At 42.0% G+C, this 19111-nt stretch overlaps 1 protein-coding gene across 1 annotated transcript in view; it reads right to left on the minus strand.

The window, feature by feature from the left end:
• LOC126251674 (ATP-binding cassette sub-family G member 1) overlaps positions 1-19111 on the minus strand; it is an 862342-nt gene that overhangs the window by 757054 nt on the left and 86177 nt on the right. The window lies entirely within an intron of this gene.

Genomic DNA, 19111 nt, shown 5'->3' on the forward strand with positions numbered 1-19111 from the left:
TGTGTGTGATGTCCGTAGGTTAGTTAGGTTTAAGTAGTTCTAAGTTCTAGGGGACTGATGACCCATAGTACTCAGGGCCATTTTTGAACCAAACAAGAGCGGCGCGACTCGTCACAGGGTTATTTGGTAAGCGTGATAGCGTTACGGAGATGTTTAGCAAACTTAAGTGGCAGACTCTGCAAGAGAGGCGCTCTGCATCGCGTTGTAGCTTGCTGTCCAGGTTTCGAGAGGGTGCGTTTCTGGATGAGGTATCGAATATATTGCTTCCCCCTACTTATATCGCCCGAGGAGATCACGAATGTAAAATTAGAGAGATTCGAGCGCGCACGGAGGCTTTCCGGCAGTCGTTCTTCCCGCGAACCATACGCGGCTGGAACAGGAAAGGGAGGTAATGACAGTGGCACATAAAGTGCCCTCCGCCACATACCCTTGGTTGGCTTGCGGAGTATAAATGTAGAATGTATATGTAGATTCAGAAGCCTCTGCTTACATGCGTGTCTCTTCTCACTACAAGTCATATATCGAAGATATTAAGCGAGCCGCAGGATTACTGCACTTTGGACGAAGGTTACGTGGACTGGTTGGACGAAGGCCGCCTGGACTTACGAGTCGCGGGGTGGTACACGCCGATGCTAGTTGCTCGCAAACAGAACAGCATGTCATTCTGAACAGAGAGAAATGTTCTGACGTAAATATAAAGTCGGGAATAACCGAAGGGAGTATTACACCGTGAAGCGTTCCTACCCATCTCTCTAAAGACTTAGATGTTTCCATAAAAAAATTTCACGGTAATTCGCGATATGAAGAGGCTAAGAATACTAAGAAATCCTGCGTGACTTCAGTACTGTGATGCAAAAATGAAAGGTCCAATAATTACGGCCGCGGGGGTAGCCGTTCGGTCTTGGGCGCCTTGCCACGGTTCGCGCGGCTGCCCCCGTCGGAGGTTCGAGTTCTCCCTCATGCATGGGTGTGTGTGTTGTACTTTGCGTAAGTTAGTTTAAGTTAGATTAAGTAGTGTGGAAGCCTAGGGAAAAATGTGTGTGAAATGTTATTGGACCCAACTGCTAAGGTCATCAGTCCCTAACCTTACACACTACTTAACCTAAATTATCCTAAGGACCAACGCACACAGCCATGCCCGAGGGAGGACTCGAACCTCCGCCGGGACCAGCTACACAGTCCATGAGTGCAGCGGCCGAGACTGCTCGGCTAATTTCGCGCGGCCGGAAACCTAGGGACCGATTACCTTAGCACTTTGGTCCCATAGGAACTTACCACAAATTTCCAGTTTTCAGATAATTACTAATAACAGCACGATATTGGAGTGCCTGTTTTATTATGTGCACTGGCAACACAGCAGTTACAAAATACATTAAATTTAATCCAAAGTGCGAATATGGACAACCATCAGCTGCAGAATGGAATGACGACAGTGAAAATTTGTGCCGGATCGGGGCTAAAACCCCAATTTCTTTCTTACCGCCAGCGCTCACCTTACTTTTTTTTTGCATTTTTTCCGTTGTTGTTCGTTGTAGCAGGTTGTAGCGGACATCACGTATTATACATTGAAGTTCGTTGTTGATCCTTCCACTCAGTTTTTTTTATTACAGAGACCAGCGAGGTCTTTGACCGAACACCAGAGCTACCGAGACGACGTACCATTTGGCAATCCGTGCACGACTGACGGCTCGTCCATATTTCGTCAACCATGCGTTTACATCCTGTACTCGCACATCCATTATGTATCTTCTCGCACAGGTGCGACATGAAAGTCGCGTGCCCGGTGTCAGCGAATAAATACGATATTGCAGTACCTGTGTCATTCCGAATTACGATGCAGTTTCAAAGTCCCTTCGGATATGCAAGCGACTTTCAAGTAACATGTCTCACATGTACCGAATGTATGTACGAGTAAAGGCTATAGAAGCGTGGATGACAACGTATTTAAAAGCCAAATCGTAAGGCGACTGCTCGCGATAAGCGTGAAATCGGGGTTCGAGCCCGATCCGACACAAATTTTCATTACTTTCGTTCTATTCTACATCTAATGGTTGTTCATATTCGCAATTGCCATTACGTTTAATGCATGAATAAAAGTGCTTTTAGACAAAATGCTGAAAAATATTGAAAGATCTTAAGTTCATCATCAAAAGTAAACCGTGAGGCTGGATGTATCAGACTGTTGAGGCGATTGACGACGTTAATGTTCGGTGATAAAGGAGCGAACAGTTTAACAAAAGTTTTAAGTAAAAATGTAGGCGAACATAAGGAAATGGTCAGGAAGTAAGTCTCATGGTGGTTCTGCTTTGTAATTAAAAAACTGACTACGAAAGAACACGTACACTGTCCAGTCTTTGTATCATCTAACAATCCGCCCTCAATCTTAGCGATGTGGCCATTGAAATTGTAGAGAAGTACATACAAAATTAGATTCGTTGTACAGGACACGAGGAAGGTAAGGCGTTTTTAAATAAATCAAGTTGTTATCGAGATTACAATGTAATCTATTTCTACCCGGTACAGGACATTGCAACTTACATGTTCACAGCTCGAAATCAGATAGAGAAAAGGCGCAGACATGCGGAAGAAAAAAGGATACAAAGGAATTAAAGACATTAGCTTTCAGTGGTCACTGATTTGCATCAGTGAGGCATGTTGAAAATTTGTGCCAGACCATTATTCGAACGCAGGCCTCCTGCTTACTAGGGAAATGTGCTGATCACAGCACCATCTGGACACAATGGTCACAATAACCTTATGGACAACCCTAGCATGCTTCCCATCAGACGCAAATTCTCAACTAATACCACACACTACTAATGTAATATCCCGCTCATTAGCGTCATTACTTGTGGCATATTGCCGTTTCCCGTAATAATTCGAGCTTAGTATGCACCTGCACTGAAGGGATCATTGGCCAACGTCACCGTAATTATGTACATGTGTAGCGTCTGTTCTTTCAGACATGCCCATAAGGAAAGACGCCATTTTGATCCTGCAGCTGCTATGAATCGAGACGCAAAGGAGTTAAAGACATTAGCTGCCACTAGCAATGGTGACGAAAGAATAGGCACAACTTATACAGGCTGAGTCACCTAACATTACCACTGGATATATTTCGTAAACCACATCAAATACTGACGAATCGATTCCACAGACCGAACGTGAGGAGAGGGGCTAGTGTAATTGGTTAATAAAAACCATACAAAAATGCACGGAAGTATGTTTTTTAACACAAACGTACGTTTTTTTAAATGGAACCCCGTTAGTTTTGTTAGCACATCTGTACATATAAACAAATACGTAATCAGTGCCGTTTGTTGTATTTTAAAATGTTAATTACATCCGGAGATATTGTAACCTAAAGTTGACGCTTGAGTACCACTCCTCCGCTGTTCGATCGTGTGTATCGGAGAGCACCGAATTACGTAGGGATCCAAAGGGAACGGTGATGGACCTTAGGTACAGAAGAGACTGGAGCAGCACATTACGTCCACATGCTAACACCTTTTTATTGGTCTTTTTCACTGACGAACATATACATTACCACGAGGGGTGAGGTACACGTACACACGTGGTTTCCGTTTTCAATTACGGAGTGGAATAGAGTGTGTTTCGACATGTCCGGCCAATAGATGTTCAATGTGGTGGCCATCATTTGCTGCACGCAATTGCAATCTCTGGCGTAATGAATGTCGTACACGCCGCAGCACATCTGGTGTAATGTCGCCGCAGGCTGCCACAATACGTTGTTTCATATCCTCTGGGGTTGTAGGCACATCACGGTACACATTCTCCTTTAACGTACCCCACAGAAAGAAGTCCAGAGGTGTAAGGAAGATCAGGAGAACGGGCTGGCCAATTTATGCGTCCTCCACGTCCTATGAAACGCCCGTCGAACATCCTGTCAAGGGTCAGCCTAGTGTTAATTGTGGAATGTGCAGGTGCACCATCATGCTGATACCACATACGTCGACGCGTATCCAGTGGGACATTTTCGAGCAACGTTGGCAAATCATTCTGTAGAAACGCGATGTATGTTGCAGCTGTTTGGGCCCTTGCAATGAAGTGAGGACCAATGAGGTGGTCGCCAATGATTCCGCACCATACATTTACAGTCCAAGGTCGCTGTCGCTCTACCTGTCTGAGCCAGCGAGGATTGTCCACGGACCAGTAATGCATGTTCCGTAGATTCACTGCCCCGTGGTTTGTGAAACCCGCTTCATCGGCAAACAGGTAGAACTGCAACGCATTCTCTGTTAATGCCCATTGACAGAATTGTACTCGATGATTAAAGTCATCACCATGTAATTGGTGATGTAGCGACACATGAAACAGGTGAAAGCGGTGACGATGCAGTATGCGCATGACACTACTTTGACTCAGTCCACCGGCTCTCGCAATGTCCCGTGTACTCATGTGTGGGTTCATTGCAACAGCAGCTAACACACCAACTGCACCCGCTTCTCCTGTGACGGGCTGTTACGGACCCGTTTGCGTACTAGACCATACCTGTTGCATACAGTTGGCGGCAGATGTTTTGCAATGTGCGGCACGTTGGATGCTCTCTGTCCGAGTACCGTTCTGCATACACCCTGCAGGCTTCAGCTGCATTTCGTCGACACTCTCCATAGATGAGTATCATCTCCGCCTTTTCAGAGTTCGAATACACCATGGTCACAGTTCCTACAACACTACACTATCACAGACTTCTGGTAACACGGTGTACTACAGTTGGTCTGCGTGCGGAGACGAATGCAGAATAACAATAGCAGCAAGCGCTACATGCGGACACTGCGACAGCTAGACCAAACCACAACAGTGCACTACAGCCACACTCGTAAACATGGTCGTCATCGTAAACATGTCCCTGCAGATGCTGCTCGCCGACCGTGGCCCGTGTTTGTTACAACACGCAACTGAACGTCGGAGGTTTCAAGCGTCAACTTTAGGTTACAATATCTCCGGATGTAATTAACATTTTACAATGCGACAAACGGCACTGATTATGTATTTGTTTATATGTTCAGATGTGCTAACAAAACTAACGTGGTTCGATTTAAAAAAACGTAGGTTTGTGTTAAAAAAATACTTCCGTGCATTTTTGTATGGTTTGTATTAAACAATTACACTAGCCCCTCTCCTCACGTTCGGTCTGTGGAATAGGTTCGTCAGTATTTGATGTGGTTTACGAAATATGTCCAGCGGTAACGTTAGGTGACTCACCCTGTATGTAACTGCTGCAGTGACGGCCAATGATCCCTTCAGTAGAGATGCACTTTAAGCTCCAACTCGTATGGGAATCGGCGAGATGTATCGAGTAATGAGGCTAATGAGCATAGGAACTACATCAGTAGTGTGTGGTACAAGTTGAAAATTTAGGTCTGACGGGAGGCATGCTAGGGTATCCTATGTATTAGTGGTTACCACTGTGCCTAGTAAGCAGGACATCCGAGTTCGAATCTGGTCTGTCAAAAAATTTTCACCTTGCCCATTGATGTAAGTAAATATCCACTGGCAGCAAATGTCTTTGATCCCTTTTTGTCTCTGTTCATAGTGGCTGCAGGACCAAAATGGTTTCTGTTGTTTCGGACACGTCTGAAAGAACAGACACCACATACATAGAAGAAAAAGAAGATGATAGCTAGATTCAATTGTCAAATAAATAGAGAGTACGACCTCTCGATACTTCTAATGGTGCGGTTCGCTAATTAACGTCTCTGGCCACTGTTACTCTGACAATTTGTTATTTAATAATCTAAAAAAAGAAAAATACAATATGTCGAAATAAATGATAACATATACATATTCGAATGCCTGATCCGTATTTTTTTCGAGCCAACTTAGGCTATGTAATGTTTTGACGACCATTCACTGGTCGCAACCTGTTGGGGAACACGGGAAGCTCTGTGAAGCTGTTCGTGGTATAAAATCTCTGCAAAATGTAGGAAAAGTTATAGAGGATCTGTGTTTGCTACAAGGACTGGCAGTTCGTCTTTACCATAAACAAATGTCTTCAAATTAAAGAGAAATGAATTTTTTAACGATTGGCCAGATCCTGTTCAGTGTAAGACATTAAAATATGGCCCTCTTCAGATCACTTATGGTAAAATATGTTAGAATATAGCGTACTGAAAATCCTGCATCGTTATACAAGTGGGAGCATATCTGTATGAATAACAGATTCCAGAAACGACTGCATAAACCAGTATAGCAATAATAAGATACTTCAAAATAACACATAATGAGACTGCAGTAAATTATAAAATGTATGTACATCGAATAATTTGTCATTGCTGAAAGTGTTACTCATTCTGACGTACTCTCAGCCACAGGATTTTCAGTTCGCTACATGCTGGTACGTTTTACCATGAATGATCTGAAGATGGCAGCTGAGTCAACTGAAACTAATCATCACATTTTTATGTTTTATACTGTAGGTGATCCAGGCAGTTATAAAAAAAAACATTATTTTTTTGTAATTAAAGAAATTTGCATTTGATCCCTTTCTCCATTTCTGAGAGGGTCAAATATAATAAATAAACGACTGTAGCTTATTGCAGACAAATAAGGGGAAAGACCAGTTATCATATGATTACATGGCTGCTGAACAATCCCTCGATCCGGTCAATTACAAGGCCGTACTGAGCAGGTGGATAAATTGGCGGGCAAGGCCGCTGGTACAAAGCGAGCATGCGAAAATTGGCGCTGTATTCTACCTAGTAAGCGTCTGCTGTTGCTCAAGAATGACATGTAGGCGGGAACTGGACCTATGTCTAGGGCAGAGACTGTCGATTGTAGAGACAATACTGCCAAGTGAATTACACAGGCTGAAAGGACGCTTTGCATCAAGGGAATAGGGAACTCTTGGAACCATATTGATATCACGTGTTCAGTTGTTACAGAAGTATCAGGACTCAATGTGAGTACTCCATAACTCAGATCACTAGATTTGGGTAAAATACTTAATAACTAATATACAGGGTGGTCAGAAACAGTCTGATAACCTTGTAACGTGTTGCAGGGTAGATTGTGCTAAGAAGTAATTGATAGAAAAAAAATTCGATACGTTGCATCGTTTCCACATTTATTAGCACTGAAGTTAGCCAGTCAACCTGTTGAGTGCTCAGATTCAACTGGTCCGCCAGATACAATCTGCAGATAGGGCATAGCCACCTATGGTAAACTAACATACACTAACAAGCGACAAACGTCAGCAAGCCTCTGCATATCCGCAACACTGACTAGTAATTACCAGCTGCTATTAGAGCCGACCAACAGGCCACAGCAGGGACACCGACGAGCTCGCTCACTGACGCACAAACAATCCGCCAACATCACCCTACACTGCGCATCCGATATATGAGCTATCGGACACAAAAACGATAATAAACCTAACTGTTGCAGGTTGCTGACGCTGAACGAGAGCTCAACACCAGCACCCAGCGGCAGCCTCCGAGCAATACCACCGCACAACGTCAAAGTTATCGACATGCATGATACTCACTACTAACAAATCCTACCCTTGCACGACCTTACGCAGGCAGCGAGACATCCGCTACTGCTCTTACCACCCGACATAATTATCGCAGAGGTTTTTTTTCCCTTGGCTCTTGCCTTGGCACTTTTTTTCCTCTGCCCTTCAAACCGCTACCCTTCGTTCGACTTCGACCCAATCTATCTCCAGATGAGCGCGTATTAATGTTTAACCTTAACCAGACGTACGCAAACATCGCAGTACCCAGATCCTGCGACACCTCACATTAGTGAAAACTAACTCTTATGCAAGAGATGGCAGTAGACCTATTGAGTTGGCCATCATGCCCGTGTGGGCGTGGAGGGGCTCCACCTCTAATAAAAAAAAAAGGTAGAATCAGTGTTAGTTGTTCAGAAAGCACAGATGATAGCGCTCGAAACTGCTCAAACTGATAAAGATGTAGACATACAGCTGTTGGCTCAAAATACTTTTCTTAAAATACACAACAGCCGTAAATAGTTATCTACAAAAAGTTACAATTACTGTTTTGTGTTCCTGTGTGTACTGCAGTGTCTATGTTGCTTGTGATGTTTGTGCTGTCTGATTGTTTTCATTTCCCTTTAGTTGCGTTTTGATTGGGTGATTGAATCTTTATACTAAGCGGATGTTATAGCCATTGGAAATTGGAAATTTGTGGTAAGTCCTGTGGGACCAAACTGCTGAGGTCATCGGTCCCTAGGCTTACACGCTACTTAATCTAACTTAAACTAACTTACGCTAAGGACAACACATACACACATGCCCAAGGGAGGACTCGAACCTCCGGCGAGGGGAACCGCGCGAACCGTGGCAAGACGCCTAAGACCGCACGGCTACCCCGCGCGCCTATAACCATTGTTTTTGGCTGTGATCTGTTTTGTTTTTGACTCTTTTTCATATTTTTCTTTGTTGTGTGGGATAGTACCCAGTCTATGTATGTCGTAGAGTGTTTAATTTCTGAATTTGTGGATGGTTTGATAAGGCGCGTATATTTTTATTTGTTGCTGCTGGATTTCTGAAGATGTGAAATGTGTTCTTACTGTTGTCTCTCTTTATTGCTACATACAAAAAATGTATCTGCTTTCGAGTGTCTTTTTCCACAATGAACTGATTTTTTTGTGTAGACTATAGCCTACATGATTCTTTGCCATGCTCGGAGTTTGGCTGTAGAAAATGATCACCTACAGGATATTTAATTTCTTGTTTCATGTGTGTGAGATACTTTCAGAGCTATATGATGAACTGAGAATGGTAGGTAACTTCTATTATTTAACAACAATTTTTACAATGGCCCATTATATCCTTTGTTATAAACTTGGACATGACGGAAGGAGGTGGCAGCTGAACAATGATTCATGTCCTGTCTGGGCAACAGAAATCAGAAGGTTGTTCTCCAGTGGCAACAAATAACACTAACTAAAGTGGACTAACGTGAAGTAGAGAGGGGAGAGGGATGGTTGAGTTGCATCATGGAATTTTGTTCTGGATCCTTCACTATTCTCAATAAAAATTACGTCACTGATATGTCCCTAAATTGACAGACTTCGCAATTTATTTTTCTTTTTGTAGATGACGCAAACCACATAATGAAAGAGGTGCAATTTAGCCCAATTTATTTTACAAATAGGTTAATGGTTTACAAATGGTCAAATGGCTCTGAGCACTATGGGACTTAACTGCTGTGGTCATCAGTCCCCTAGAACTTACAACTACTTAAACCTAACTAACCTAAGGACATCACACACATCCCTGCCCGAGGCAGGATTCGAACCTGCGACCGTAGCGGTCGCGCGGTTCCAGACTGTAGCGCCTAGAAAAGCTCGGCCACCCCGGCCGGCAATGGTTTACAGAAAGCAGATATGAGCTTAACTATTACAAAACACAATGTACAAGGTGACACAGAAAAACGGGTACATTTCCACAATCCAATAAAACTAGAAGTGGTGAAGGAAAGAAATTGCATTCATAGTAACTGAAACCTTACAGCTTTGCAATTTACGAAACACTGATGGCATTTATCATTTTTTAAAGAAATACGTCCGTTAGATGGCGTCCTCCTGTACGAATACATTCGTGAAACCTGCTGTCTAGATTCCTCATTGGCCGCTGCAACATCTTAGTTCGGATACTGTGAGTTGCATCCGGAATTCTCTGTTTTAACTCATCCAGGATTCTTGGTCGAGTCGTGTAGACTTTGCTCTTGAGGTATCCCACAAGAAAAAAATCGCAAATGGATAAATCTGGCGGTCTAGGGGGCTAGGGAAGTTACCGAATCGTAAGATCAAACGTTTGCCAAACAATTCTCACACATATGCCATTGATTGCCATGCAGAGTGTGGTGTCGCTCCGTCCTGTCGAAACCAAGCTTCTTGAACGTTTGGAAAGTTGTTCAGTGCAGGTGTGACGGAAGTTCGTAACATCTCCACGTAACGATCGGCACTGACAGTTATTGTGTTTCCTTGTTCATTTGCGAAAAAATACGGTCCAATAATCCCATATGATGAAACACCACACCAAACTGCCACTTTACTAGCGTTTAAAGGGCGCTAATGAACGTAATTAGAATTTATGTTTGCCCAATAACGTTAGTTCTGTTTACTCACATAACCTGTGAGATGAAAATGTGTCTCATCTTACATCCACAACTTCTTTAGAAATTTTAAAATTTTAAACATGGCTGCTTAGCTCAGTGACCGTTTACAAATTAAAGTTAAAGCAATTACAGCCCTCGGTTACAAAATTTAAGTACTTTGACCAAGTTTCAACATTTCTATGAGTGCCTTCGTCAGAAATTAATCAAATTTGCCTGTAACATAAGTACATATTTACGGGAAATTTTTTTTATATAAAAGTGTAAGTAATGACTAACAGTACAAGAAAGAAACAGTACTTACATGTCACGTATAAGGTAAATATCAAGCGAGAAAGACTTTAGTCACAAAAATTTAAAAAATGTACCTGGCAGGCGAGCCACTATGGGCTGCTCATTCCTATAAAGTCACAGGTAGCAACAGACTGAGGGGGCCGCGTTAACAACTGCGGGCAAGTGAACATTGCACCGAGAGTGTCATCTAGTAGTCGTAAATATAAGTAGGCTACTTAACATTTAAAATATAGATAGTTGAATGCTAACATGAACAGTATTTAGTACATGAACTAACAGGCAAAGTTTTATTTGACAACAGCAAACATGTTAACTTTTTGTTTATGTAAAAGCTTAAAAATACAGTTCGAAGATTGAGAACTGATTAACATACAAAAAGAAGCAGTACTTACAGGTTACGTATGAAATAAATATTAAGCGAAAAAGCTTTGGTCGCAGTTTTAAAGTAGAATGCGTGGAAAGCAAGCCACTACGGGCTTTATCGTCATTTTTTATTTTTTTTATCATTTGTTGACAGAATCTTAATCGTAACCGGTAATCGTTGTCCTTCAGTTGTTGCACCATCTGTAGGTCGTACGGACGAAATTTTAAATCAAGATGAAGGATTCTGCGAACGCTCTCCCGGGACATTCCAACCACTGCTGCTTGCTTACGGATTGAACGTCGTGGGCTCCGTAAGACAGACTCACGTACAACATCATGTTCGCTGGAGAACACACACTTCTTAGTCAGCCTGTTGGTTTCTTCTTGAGGGTAGATCCAGTCTCTCCAAAGTTATTAATCCAACATTTTATCACGTGTTGTGACGGAACGACATCATGACGTCCTAAACTATAAAAACGTCGAAACTCCCTCTGCCCCGCTACCAAACTATCAATGTTATTATAAAACATTTTTATGGCTAACGCACGCTGTTGTCCGCTCCACTGATCTATGATTGCTGAAATGGCGGGCTGTTTATTCGTTAACTGTCACGAACCCACAGTGCTGCCACCTGCCCATGGCTGCCACTACTCATTTAAAACATTCCCGTTATTCTCTGTCACCCTGTACATAGCTGTTGACACACAAACGTTGTAGATGCGAAATTTTGCTGACAAAAAGCGCTCAATCAGTGCAGAATTTTTTAAATTATTCTAACTGAATACAGATGAAAACCTCTCTTGGAAGTATCTTATACAAAAATTAAATGAGACATTGTTTCATGGTCATTCAAGTGGACCTTCTGTACTCAATATTACGGCTCATATTGAGTATGAAACGTAACTGGAAACCTTAAAAATATATATTGAGAAAAATACTGATGATGACCAAATAAGATACACAAAACAAAAATCTGAGCATGAGAGACTAACTCTCTATGTGAATTCTTGCACGTCAAATGGGACATGAATATCAGGGACACTTGCTTTAATATGTCCTGTAGTTGCTTTTTAATATAATTCACACACGCGTTCTTCAGAAACTTGTATGCCTTCTAATAATATATGGATACCTTACTTGTCATGAGTCAGCCACGAAAATGTTTAAACATGGTTATCCCTGGTGCAAAGGGTTAACGATTTAAATTTGAATAAAAAGTACGACAGACATACAAACTCACTTGGAAGTAGTGGAAAATAATTCTGAAGTGAGCGAGCAGTCATTCGTTTATTTAAAGCTCACCCTTCTTACTTCTGGGTGACAAGGGGTTGCTATGGAGTCTTGGGTAACGTGATCTATTTAAAAATAGGTAAATTACGATCTTGGCTTAATACAAAATCTAATCTTGAAATATTACAACATGCATAATGGCTCAACATCCTAGACTTGTAGCTTAGCACATTTGAATTGTGGGATAACCTTTTAACCAACATGAAATACACGGTTGAAACGAACAATTTGGGCAATACTTAATAGATACATTCCAGTTTGGAAGGGTGTGGTGGATTATACGGACACCACAAATCAGGATCATACAAGCGCATCAATTTGAAGAAATGCGCAACAATTAATTCAGTGATCAACAAAAGGTATACAGCCATTGGAGGGAACCTGAAGTACATTATGGAATGCACTGGGCGGCCCCGCGAATTAGTGATCTCCGCATACAGTATACAAATACGATACTCGTAAATCCGAATTTTTGGCCAAAAACCGACCATATGTATGGGTTACCATTTCACTGATAGCACCCCTCTATTATATCCAGACTCATCTTTGAAAAGGTCGTGAAACAGCGGCTGGACACACTATCTTCCATTTACCTAAATCTCTTATAATTCACACAAAATAAAACTTAAATCGTCTGATAGTTTTTTCATTTAATTTACTAGTTCAGAATTTGTGTATTCAGTCTCATTTAAATGAACCAGAAATTAATTTTGTAACACATGGTTGAGCTGTGTTGCGGCTCGCGTTGGTGCCGTTGCTAGGTTGGCATCGTGTAATAGGGATAGTGCATCTCGTTTTCTTTTCATGTTTACTGGCGCCACTACGTTTGCTAGTGTTGTCTGTCCATGAGTAGCAGCAGCAGCGGTTATCGATATCTAGTACTCTAGTACTATCTTTGCAAGGGCGTCAAGTGTTTTCCAGGTCGTAGTCTGTCGGGTAGTTCGGTTGTGATGGAGCAGCAGTGAGGTGTGGCAGCGTGAGGACATGCCAGGACCGCTGGCAGCACACAGGCACTGCCGGATCGAGGGGCTGTAGTTGCGACGGCGACAACCTTGTCCTCCACCAGACCCAGGACGTTTGAGTTGAGTGAACATTAACCCAGTAGTGAAACCTTCACTATTTTGAGATCACGCCGATTGTTCGTGTATTGCTGCTCGCACGGTCGCTGAGAGGAAGAGCAACGAGCAGAGTGTTTGGAGTTGGAGAAATTAATTCGCTACCCTACACCTTTTATTATTAATCATTGAATTCTTTGTGTTTATTGATGAAGTTCAACCAGCGCTATTTTTCTGCCTAGTGACCGCTATCGCCCCAGTTACCTGCCCTGGGGGTTAGCGTATTTTCGCGGCAGTGTACCTTTCCTCACCTTGCCTCTGCTGTCTGGTAAGTTCGTGTAGTTCGACAGCCTCCTTGACTGTGGTTCAGATATCTGTTTGTTTTGTTCTGCCTTGGTCGTAGTGGGTCCTTCTGCTTCTGGATGATCTAAACACCAGATTCTGAAGACGCAGTGCTGTCTGCCGGTTCCGCCTTGCCTGGGTTATTCCATCGTTGTGTTGGTTATCAGAAGTTAGGTAGATGTTGCAAGACTGTTGACCTGCGTTTAAACTGTCACTAGTTTGAGTTGCCATCCGGTTAAGCGAATACAACTTTTGGCTGCCTGTCTCATTGTTTACGAAGTTGAGCGACTTGTCGCAGGTCGATCCTTGGAGCACTGTCTGAGGCCCACTTCTCTCTTGATTTGGTCAGATTGTGATGATTGTCAATAAGGCTTTCAGCCGTGAATGCAATTGGTCTTAGTAATTTGTAATTTGATATTGTCTCTTAATAGTCAAAATTTGATGAATGTCCTATTTTATAATATTTTAGTATTTCTTGGAGAAGTTTAATTGGTTCTTAAGAATTTTCTATCTAGGCCTTCAGCTGTCAAATTGTTCTTTTTTCTTATTAGTTATTACTACTGGTGCCTTCAGTCGCCAAATAATTTGAATTTCCTGTCAATAAGTCCTTCAGCTGTGAGTGCAACTTGCTTAAGAATTTTTTTATTAGACGTTATGTCTTAACAGTAAAATTTGCGAATTGTACCTTATTGTCAACCTTATTTGCTGTTTTTTTCAAACAAAGTGTAAGCGATTTTTTTTAAAAAAAAAAAGAACAACTCTACTCTGCGACGAATAGGGGGCACAAAATCGGACCTGTTGCTGGTATCTGCATTCGCAGGTAGCCCAGAGGATACACTTACTGCTTCGGCCATGCCTTTAGTTCCCTCCAAACGTCACCACAAGAACACCAGGACACACTCTGTCTACAAGGGAGGGAGTTTCAGACATGCGTATCCTCTCCATTACACCAACACACACACACACACACACACACACAAATTGGTAAGAAAAGGACAAAGGACAGAGCTGCAGCAAGGAAAATTAAATAAATGTACACGTCTCATTCTTCCTTCACAGATGCTGGGTGAACACTTTCCCAAGAAGAAAGAAAATCAGTATGAAAGTGAGAACTCATTGACAATAATTAACAGCACAGTGTGCACACAGTTACTACGAAGGTGGGAGTTACTGTCACATTTCAAGCTTTGTTCACATGTTGATAAAATTAATGGTGGGATTTGGTAAAGAATGATCTCTTGTATAGTCACCAGGCACGAATAAGATTAAGAGGGTTATCAAGTTCAATCTCTACATTATCAGTGTGAAAGTCAAGAAGCTTGATTCTTAGAAACAGAGAAAGGCATCAATCCTCTTCCAAATTCTTGAAGTGTAGCATTTTGTTCGAGGGAGATAACCGAACTGACAGCCTCACTCTTCTACTCATGTTCAGCAAACCTCTGCGTAGGAAATATTCTGTAGATTAATCGTCTTCTCTTTTTTAAAAAGATTCTGTTCACTATTGATAACTAAATAAAATGGTTTTTCTGATGTAATTAATTATTTTCAGGAACATTTGTGTCAGAATTTCCTGTTTTGATTCTCGTTGTCTCTGGGAGTAGTACAGGAAGCTACTACGTAGACCAGTTCTGAGATGTATACACGTACCATATACGTATAAGTACTATACCCATTACGAAATCTATGACATCATGAAGCTATGCCCATTTTCTTGGAAGTAGATCTGCCAGAGGGCTTCTAGGCCAACAATATTTAGAACATCTCAGTCACAGCCTACTCTTTTAGCAATCAATCACGTATTTTCAATTCCTTCTTTATCTACCTTCTTTGGCCAATGAAAGAGTTTTTTTAAAAAAAGATGCAAACACAGCTCAGAATTTTACCTGGCAATAAAATGAGTCAGCCAAACATATCCAGTATTTTACTATCCATTAAACTGAAACAGCCAGTCCCCACCTTCTTTCTCTGTACCTCCAACTTGCCAATGGGCAAAGTTCGATCATTGTACCATACTTTACTGAAACCAAAAATTGTTGGTATTACCTATTACAATACATAAACATTTGTTCTATAACAATACAAAACACACGTAGTTCGCTTATTAGCATGGTCCACTTATTAGCACTACTGATGTGCTCTTATTGTCACAATGTTGTTTCGATATCGCTGCCAAAAATATGCAAGGACACTGACAAAACTGGTGTGGCTTAAAGTATTTTCAAATCTGTATTATTTATTAAAAATGTATAAGAGCATGCAAAATGTATGTGACAAGGTTATTTCTACGTCTAAAAGCCTGAGAAAAATGTGTAAGCACACGTAATATTTAAGTCAATGTTATTCCACACCTGAACTGTCACTGCGCCATGTGTAATAATGTTCTTTTCGTGTCCAAAATGTCTGTCGAAAAAACTGAAAGGGTGTTAATAACAAGGAGTTCGGGTGGGAAGATTTGGGATCGGGTAACCCTGATGGAAGGACTGGGGTACACACATAACTTCTTCAGCGTTCATTTATTAAAGTCAAACGAGTTTGAATAACAATCAACAGTAAAACTGACAGTAGGGACTTTAGAGAAAATACATTTAAACAGCTGCAACTAATTACGAGCCAGCAAAATTATAAAAGCAAATATCTTCAGTCAGCAAAATTCACTGAGAAGTTTTTTTAATTAAATGACCTTTAAACAGCTGCAATTAATTTTGAACCCACTGTCACTCAGTAGATACCAAAGGCACAGAATTTTAATCACAATGAACCTTCACTGAATAGTTAGCTACACTTAACCAAAATTTCCTGATCAGATTTTAAGCAAATGATTTTTAAGCAACTGTTATTAATTATGAACCCACTGTCATTTAGTAGGCAGCAAAATACAGAATTTTAAAAAACAATTAAGTCACCGAATAAGCAGCTACAACTAGCCAACTCTCACTGAACAGTTTTTAAGCAAATGAATTATAAGCACCTGCCATAAATTAAGAACTCACTGTCTTTCAGTACACATACATGGTACAGAATTTCCCAAACAATTAACAGTCACTGAACAGGCAGCTACAGTTAGCCAAAATTCATTGATCTGTTTTTAACCAAATGATTTTAAAACAACTGCTATTAATTGTCATTGGTGGTTTCATAATTGCATAAACCTCACCAGGGAGAGTGGGGGAGGGGGGGGGGGGGGCGAGCGCGAGAGGTAAGACTTGGACAGATTGGCCGCCGCCCTTTAACTCTTTAAGCCTGCAGGGGACTGGACCTCGTTCACTAGCGTCGAACCGGCCATATAACTTCCAAGTCGCTGGTGTGTTTTCCAAAATACGAGGGTGGTTTGAAAAGTTATTGGAATCATCACGAGAGGTCAGCGCTCACTCAACGAGTTCTTCACATGATATTCATTGGACTGTTGCCTGTAAACACGTGCCACATCAGTGCTCTTGGAAGAGAGCTGTGGCGGTGACGTGGCTCTATTGTCGTTCCCGCGTAGTGATTTGCGAAGAGGGGAAAAATTGAGATTCTAGCAGTGATTAAGTACTTCGTAAAGGAAGGTATGAAGGCAAATGACATTCATGACGATTTCCAGAATACACTGGAGGACTCTGCTCCTTCATTTTAAACTGTTGCCAAATGGACGAATGAATTTAAATTTGGTTGGGAGAGCTTAGATGATGATCCGCGCAGTGGTCGGTCAAGATGTGTCACTACTCCAGAAATCATTGTAAAAGTGCACAAAATGGTCTTGGAGGATCGCCGATTGAAAGTGCATGAAACTGCTCACGCTTGCCAGATGTCTTCTGAAAGGGCATATCACATTTAACTGAAGAATTAGAAATGAAAAAATATCTGCAAGACTCTTCACGCTGGATCAAAAACGCATGAGAGTGGACATGGCAAAATTACACGAACTAAGTATGAATTCCAGAATGAGATTTTCACTCTGCAGCGGAGGTCCCGAGTTCGAGTGTCGGTCCGGCACACAGTTTTAATCTCCCAGGAAGTTTAAGTATGAATTGTTGCCACACCCGCCTTATTCACCTGATATGGCTCGTCAGACTTCCATCTCTTCCCAAAACCGAAAATATTTTTCGGTGGACGAAGACTCACTTCAAACGAAGAATTGATAGCCGCAGTTGACAACTATTTTGCAGTCCTGGAGGAAACGCATTTTCGAGGTGGGATCGAGGCACTGGAACGTCGTTGGACCAAGTGCATTAATCTACAAGGAGACTACATTGAAAAATAAAAAAAAGTTTCTGTGAGATAAGTACATTTTTTCTATTCCGGTCCGATAACTTTTTAAACCACCCTCGTATCATGCTCACTCACGGCAAACCCTTCGCAGGGCAGGCGATGACCAACAATCACAGGAGCTGATTCATTCTCTTGTATACCATATAGAATTGCAAACCTCTCACGTCCCGGCAACCTCGCTCCGCACACCACACTCACTCCATGTCCAAAACCTTGGAGCTTCGCGGCTTTTGGCCCCACTGATGACGCCACCGGCGTACCTCCAGAGTTATCCGAACAAAGATTCTCAACGCGGGACGAAATCGATACAAGGCTGAGTCCGCATGTTTCAGCATCCCCCACTGAAACTCAAAAACGCCCGCCGCAGTTCGGCACCAAGGGCAGAAGGTAAAGACGTGGCTTCCTACCCTCCTTAGCCTGATGTACAATTCATTACTGGCTAACATATCAACTGGACTCAGAAAACTTACAATTTTACAGCGGTATGTGAAACGGTGATCTAGTTTGTTAGAAGATGTTGTTACAGCCTTCACTCTGATGTTAAACTTACACACAAACAATGGGTCGCCGACCTTCCCCTTGAATTCGCGCCTCCCGCAATTCTGTACACGCGCCTGACGCCTATGCGCGATCTGTATACTGATGCTCGCTCTCTACCAGTTTCGTTGGATGGTTTCGGAGGTGACTCGCCCAGGGAGCAGCTCGTCTATGGTCCAAAAATAGCTCTAGGGAGATTAAATCGGACAGGCCACGATTAATGAGGTTGGAATGATCTTCATGGCCTCGCGATGAATATTATTAAAAGCAAGATTTTACCACAGGAAAGAAAAGTTCCAGCGTTTTTGGACCTATCATGACATACTCGTATTATGATGGCGCCCTTCAAATTCCTATTCATGCGCTCAGCAAAGGATGGCTGGGGGCAGTAAGGAGTAATGGTAACTCCATGATCGAAACAAAATCTCTGGAATTTCCTAAATGTAATTCCGGAGCATTATCACTTACTAGGGAGCTCGATGGGTTCAAAGACTGTAGAGATTTGACACTAGTGGCCCGTTGGCCGCTTATTAACCAGCTAAAATGGGAAAACCCGTCCACCATCACCAAGATGAACAGCTCTCCCCCTCCCAGGTAGTCCGTAAAGAGACGGTCCATGGCTCTGTCATGAGAAGACTCAAGAAGACCTTTGTGTGAATTAGAATTGGATTTCCCTTTTTTGCAAAACTGATACTCGCACACTAACGGTAGTGTATCCTTACACACACACGCTAAACCAAATGTTATCTAATTTTGGCCAAGGTTTTATGGAAACCTAGATGACCACCCACTAAGGAGCTATGAAAATACCTAAAAACAGTGGAAAACAAGTTTTGAATGGCCCATCCCCTTAAAATAACGGAAACCAATACCTGA

Source organism: Schistocerca nitens, chromosome 4 (genome assembly GCF_023898315.1).
Source record: "Schistocerca nitens isolate TAMUIC-IGC-003100 chromosome 4, iqSchNite1.1, whole genome shotgun sequence".
NCBI lineage: Eukaryota > Metazoa > Arthropoda > Insecta > Orthoptera > Acrididae > Schistocerca > Schistocerca nitens.